This window comes from Manis javanica, chromosome 2 (genome assembly GCF_040802235.1).
Source record: "Manis javanica isolate MJ-LG chromosome 2, MJ_LKY, whole genome shotgun sequence".
Taxonomy (NCBI): Eukaryota; Metazoa; Chordata; class Mammalia; order Pholidota; family Manidae; genus Manis; species Manis javanica.
In genome coordinates this window covers 92,599,012-92,605,512 of record NC_133157.1, presented here as the reverse complement: position 1 = coordinate 92,605,512, position 6,501 = coordinate 92,599,012, and the positions used below count along the sequence as shown (strand labels likewise).

The 6,501-nt window shown below is 41.6% G+C and overlaps 1 protein-coding gene across 1 annotated transcript in view; it reads right to left on the bottom strand.

Annotated features, from left to right (window-relative positions):
- CENPP (centromere protein P) overlaps positions 1-6,501 on the bottom strand; it is a 274,606-nt gene that overhangs the window by 120,787 nt on the left and 147,318 nt on the right. The window lies entirely within an intron of this gene.

The window sequence follows — 6,501 nt, the reverse complement described above, 5'->3', positions numbered from 1 at the left end:
GTAGTGTTTTATGTTAAATTACCTAAAAAACTAGATTTTAAATAATTGGGTTGAAGTAGAAAATATTGGTTAGAGATAACTAAGAAGTAGTGGAGGGTTTGGATATCCAGGTCAAGAATGGGAAAATAGGTCATGTTCCTCTAGCAAGGTCCCCTAACTGGCATGTTGACACTCTGGGTGGGTCACTCTTGGTGGGAGGGGCTGTCCTGCCCTTTCCAGAATGTCTGGCAATTCCCTGGTGTCTACCCACTAGCTGCCCACCTTCACAGTGCCGCAGTCAACAATTTTCTACAGACAGTGCAGGAGTGTGTGTGTGTGGGGGGGGGGGGTGGAGGGGTGGCAGGCAAATCATAGCTGGTTGAAAACAACTGCTTTACAGAAAATCTACTTAATTTCAAGTTCTGACACAAGTTTAGAAACCTGGAACAAAACAGCTATTTTTGTTCTGTAAAACTGTAGGGGCAAGATCAAAGTGCAATTAATTAAAGTAATGAAGTGACCACCAGTAGTGATATAACAGAAAGCCCAGGATGCACAGCTTTGAGTTGAAAGAAGGTAACCAGGAATCCAGTCCTGCTTATCGTTTTGGACAAGTCACCATCTCTTTGAACCTGTTCTCCTTTACTAAAAACAGTAGGGTAACAATATTGACCAATTAGGATGCCATGAGGATTAAATGATAAAAATGTGTGTGAAGATGCTTTTTAAGCCTTAGAAGTTCCTAAAATAAGTGTAGCTATTCCACTGGACAATTACTGACTGATGAGAAAAATATGAAGTCCATAAAATAAAAGTGACTATTGTTCTTTTCATTCATCATTGTAACTAAATATATTATCTTCATTGTTAAATACATAATAATCATTCTAAAACTAAAATATTATAAAGTTCCAATGATTTTAATAAATAAAACACACTTATCTGTATCAAAAACATAAAATTGTAAAATCATGGCACTTATAAGAACATGAGTAAAAGTCAATATTCACTGAAATTGTAAGAATAGTAAAATGTTGAAATTACCTAAATTCATAAGAATTAACTAAGGTTAGAATCAGCTAAACAGATTAGCATATGATCTGAGTAGTGGAGCCTAAAGAAGCCAAGTTAATCTTTTTCTGAAACAAACAGACAGAACAAAAAGTTTTCAAATACTGCAAATGATTCCTGAAATCACTGTAGTTAATTTCTTGTAGTTAATGTTTGTATTTTTCATTCCTCAGCTGTCAACCATTTTTGGTTAGAAGTCTGCAAAACACAAATCCTTAATAAAAATCATAACCAAAACTGCATACAAGTTTTCTGCCACAAACCCATTTTACAGTAAATATAAAATATCACCCTCTTGAAATTCACTAAACTTTGGCAACAAATGAATTGCTGCAACTTACTTGGTTTATTAAGAACTTCAAGAAAGAAAAGTTTCATAGGCCATCTATCTGTATTTCGTCCCGAATACTAATAGTAAAAAATGATCACTGAGTTCATGACACAAATAAAATATTATTAGGAAATCTCATAAAGTCACTAAAACTAAAGTTTTGTTTTTTAAAAAAAATCTATTTTGTTCTTCTTTAAAGTACTGAATCATTTCCCTTTCCTTCATAACTTCATTTTTGAAAGACTTATCTTTTACTACCTCTGTACACACATGGTCCTTAACTTACTGCAACTGACTTAACAGTTCTCCTGAATCTATTTTCCCAAAATCATACTATATGAATAATTCTAATCACTAATAGGTGCATTTAAGGAATATTTTCAGACATTCTTCCAAACTGACATCCTCACTCTGCATCCATGCATCTGACCCTTGCAATGGTCCTGTGAGGCAGTCACCTTTCCTTACACCTGGTTCTCAGGTGGGGACATGACCGAGCAGGGTGAATGGGTGTGGCTGGTCTGGGATCAGATCCCGGCGGCAGTGACTACTTTGAACCATGACAACACACTAATTCTTCAGTACTGGTCATTCCTGCTGCTGCCTCCTTGGCTTCCACGTAGCCCACCTGTGGGGTGCTCCTCAGGGGCTCCTGTTCCCTGATATCCTTCTTTTGGCCTCCTCTCTCTGCCCTCTGGCAGACTTCTCTGTTGCTCTGCATTTAGCTGTAACCACCAAGGTGAGAACTCTGAAGGCTACCTCTCAAACTTGGACCTTCCCCGGGCAGAATAAACCCTCAAAAGGAAACCTGAAGGTCTGGAGACATACGACCAAAATCAAAAGCAACACCATGAATAATTTCTTTCAAATGCACACTGTCCCTCGTGACCTGTCCTCTCCCGGCCTTCAGGATTCCCACGCCCTCCTCATGTCTGCAGCCCGGGTGCCAGGTCCTGCTCTCAGCCATGTGCTGGGGCCACCCTCCCTCTTCTGCCCTCACCGAGTCCTCACTGCATCTGCTCACCTGGAACAACATCAGAGGCCCATCCAGCCCCAGTGTGACAGCCTTGGATGCACAGCTTTGAGTTGGAAGAAGGTAACCAGGAATCCAGTCCTGCTTATAGTTTTGGACAAGTCACCATCTCTTTGAACGGCAGCTTACCATGCCACCACTCCAAGCAGCCATAACAAGGTGACCACCCACAGCAGTGAAACTCCCCCACTGCTAAGACATAATGCTGCAACAAAGAGAACTGGTTTAAAATGGCCCCTTCCACAGACGGGAACAGGCTTACAAGGGCCTGAAGAGCACAAACCACGTTCTGCATGCTGTCTGCTCATGCAGTCCCCTGCTCAGACCCTAGAGGGGTTCCCACTGAGACGGAACCACAAAAACTTCGTCAGCCTCTCAAGCCTGTCCCTGATCACACTCAAACATGATTTTGAGCTTTTATTTCACAGGTGCCTCTTCTCTGGTCCCCCCTGTGCCACCTGCTTCCAAGGATGCAGTCAGGAGTACGCACCTCAGCTCCCCGACACAGACGGGCTTCCCTCTGCCCCAGAGCCATCCCAGCGCTTCACTGTACTTTGCTTTCATCTTTTCACTATCTAACCTCACACAGTTGCTCACACGTTGGTCTTTCCTTTACTGACTCCCAGGGTTCTGGCCACCGTGGCTGCCATCTCTGCCTCTTGTCTTTCTCCCTCACTGAGGCCAACTGGCCACCTTGGCTCAACACTTCTTTGGACTGAATTTTTGGTGAAGGGAAAGAAAACTTCCTTGGACTTCTTTGGTGAAGGGAAAGAAAACTGCTGTCCTTCCCCTAGGAGCCTGGCATATTACCCTCCAAGTCCTCCAGCAGGGAGCAGCTCACCATGCCACCAGCTCCCCAAAGACGCCCCACACAGGGCCTGCAGATGTGCACAACGGCCTTCCGCGTTACTGCAGGGTTATCACAGTTTCCATCTCAGGCTCTGGGGAGCTTGAAACAGGCCCTCCCACTCCAAGCAGCCATAACAAGGAGACCACCCACAGCAGTGAAACTCCCCCACTGCTAAGACATAATGCTGCAACAAAGAGAACTGGTTTAAAATGGCCCCTTCCACAGACGGGAACAGGCTTACAAGGGCCTGAAGAGCACAAACCCGGCCCAGCTGGAGCACACCATGGCACAGACTTGCGGTTTGTGTGCTAGAGGCTTCCTTCCAATCAAGGAGAATTTATGACAGAAGCAAAAGTAGATAAAATATATTATGACTTCTCACTCAGTTTTAAAAATTCTCAACTCACAGCCAATCATATTCACTTGCACTCCAATCTCTATTACTATGTTTAATAACAACTTTACCGAAATAGAATCCACACGCTGTACAACTCTAGTACATTCAGGGATAGCAACCATTACCACAATCAATTTCAGAACATTTCACCACTCCAAAAAGAAGCCCTGTACCCATTAAAAGCTACCCAATTCACTCTACATCCTAGATAACTGCAAATCTTCTTCCTGTCCTTATGGATTTGCCTATTCTGGACATTTCATAAAAATGGAATCATGCACTATAATGTTCTTTTAAGACCAGTTTCCACTTAGCGTGATGTTTTCAAGGGTCATTCATGTGACATAGCGCATGTCAGTACTGCCTTTCTTTCTACTGATGAGCTTCTGTGGGGATGTCTTCATTTTTTGGGGTATATATTTTAGGAGTGGAATTGTGGGTCAAATGACAACTTTATATTTGACTTTATGAGAACCTGTACACTAATTTCCAAAGTGACTGACTGTTTTATATTCCTAACAAGATAACACAGATTCCAACTGCTCCACATCCTCAAGGACCTCTTCACTGCCCTTTCTTTGACTGTGACCATCCTAGAGAATGGGAAGTGGTGCTTCACATGGCTTTGATTTGCATTTCCCTGAAGACTAGTGATGCCAAGCATCTAGTCATGTATTTACTGACCACTTGCCATCTTCTTTGCAGAAAAGTCTGTTCAGATGCTTCACTCTTTTTAGAAACGGTTATTATTACCATCACTAAGTAGTATGAGTTCTTTATTCTAGACAAGTCCTTTATCAGACATAAAATCTGCAAAATTTTTCTCTCATTCTGGGCTTTTTTTCCCCCTCCACTTTCTTGATGATATCCTTTGGCACAGAAAAGAAATTTTTATTTTGATGATATCCAATTTATCTATTTTTTCTTTTGTTTCTTGCATGTTTAGTGTCACATATAAGAAACTGTTGCTTAAGCCAGGTCATAAAGACTTACATCTATGTTTTCTTATAAAATCTAACAGTTTTATGTCTTAGGCTTAGCTCTTTGTTCCATTTTGAGTTAAATTTTGCCTGCGGTATGACGTGGGTATCTAGTTGTCTTAGCCCCATCTGTTCAAAGAAGACAGAGAAGTAAAACTCCTCCCTTGGCCCACAAGCTCTTCCATGCCTCTACCTTATCTGGACCTGACTCCCCCAGCAAATGGCCCCTTCTTCCCTCAATCAGACCTGTTCACCCCAGAACCCTGGCACCTTCTCCTAAAAAATTTCCTTTTATAAACTGTCTTAATAACATTCTGCTTCCCAGGTCCATATTACAACAACCCCCTTCCCACACACACACCAAAAGAGAATATTTTCCCACTAATTTGGCTAAGGGAAACACATCTTACTCTATTCCAGGTCAGAAACTGCTACTTATTGGTACTTAGTCTCAGGTAGTACAAAAGAAACAGACGGGTCATGTAGACAACGATTCTGAATGGTGTGTAATGTCCTGGACTTTGCCTATGAGGGGTAAAGTACTGGCTGCCCCCTGCACCTCAGATGCTCCTTACACTCTACTGTTTGGGCTAGTTAGTGTGCAAGTCATTTTAAAATTCTGCTGTCTTAGTGGGAGGGGGATCTCGCTTCCCAACTTCAAGCTCTACTACAAAGCCACAGTAATCAAGACAATTTGGTACTGGCACAAGAACAGAGCCACAGACCAGTGAAACAGAATAGAGACACCAGACATTAACCCAAACATATATGGTCAATTAATATACGATAAAGGAGCCTCTTCAACAGATGGTGCTGGCAAAACCGGACAGCTACATGTAAGAGAATGAAATTTGATCGCTGTCTAACCCCATACGCAGAAGTAAATTCGAAATGGATCAAAACCTGAATGTAAGTGATGAAACCATAAAACTCTTAGAAAAAAACATAGGCAAAAATATCTTGGACATAAACATGAGTGACTTCTTCATGAACATATCTCCCCGGGCAAGGGAAACAAAAGCAAAAATGAACAAGTGGGACTATATCAAGCTGAAAAGATTCTGCACAGCAAAGAACACCATCAATAGAACAAAAAGGTACCCTACAGTATGGGAGAATATATTCATAAATGACAGATCCAATAAAGGGTTGACAACTGAAATATATAAAGAGCTCACACACCTCAACAAACAAAAAGCAAATAACCCAATTAAAAAATGGGCAGAGGAGCTGAACAGACAGTTCTCCAAAGAAGAAATTCAGATGGCCAACAGACACATGAAAAGATGCTCCACATCACTAGTCATCAGAGAAATGCAAATTAAAACCACAATGAGATATAACCTCACAACAGTAAGGATCCCCACCGTCCAAAAGACAAACAACAACAAATGTTGGCGAGGTTGTGGAGAAAGGGGAGTCCTCCTACACTGCTGGTGGGAATGTAAATTAGTTCAACCGTTGTGGAAAGCAGTATGGAGGTTCCTCAAAAAGCTCAAAATAGAAATACCATTTGACCCAGGAATTCCACTCCTAGGAATTTACCCTAAGAATATAGCAGCCCAGTTTGAAAAAGACAGATGCACCCCTATGTTTATCGCAGCACTATTTACAACAGCCAAGAAATGGAAGCAACCTAAGTGTCCATCAGTAGATGAATGGATAAAGAAGATGTGGTACATATACAATGGAATATAATTCAGCCACAAGAAGAAAACAGATCCTAACATTTGCAACAACATGGATGGAGCTAGAGGGTATTATGCTCAGTGAAATAAGCCAAGCAGAGAAAGACAAGTACCAAATGATTTCACTCACATGTGGAGTATAAGAACAAAGAAAAACTGAAGGAACAAAACA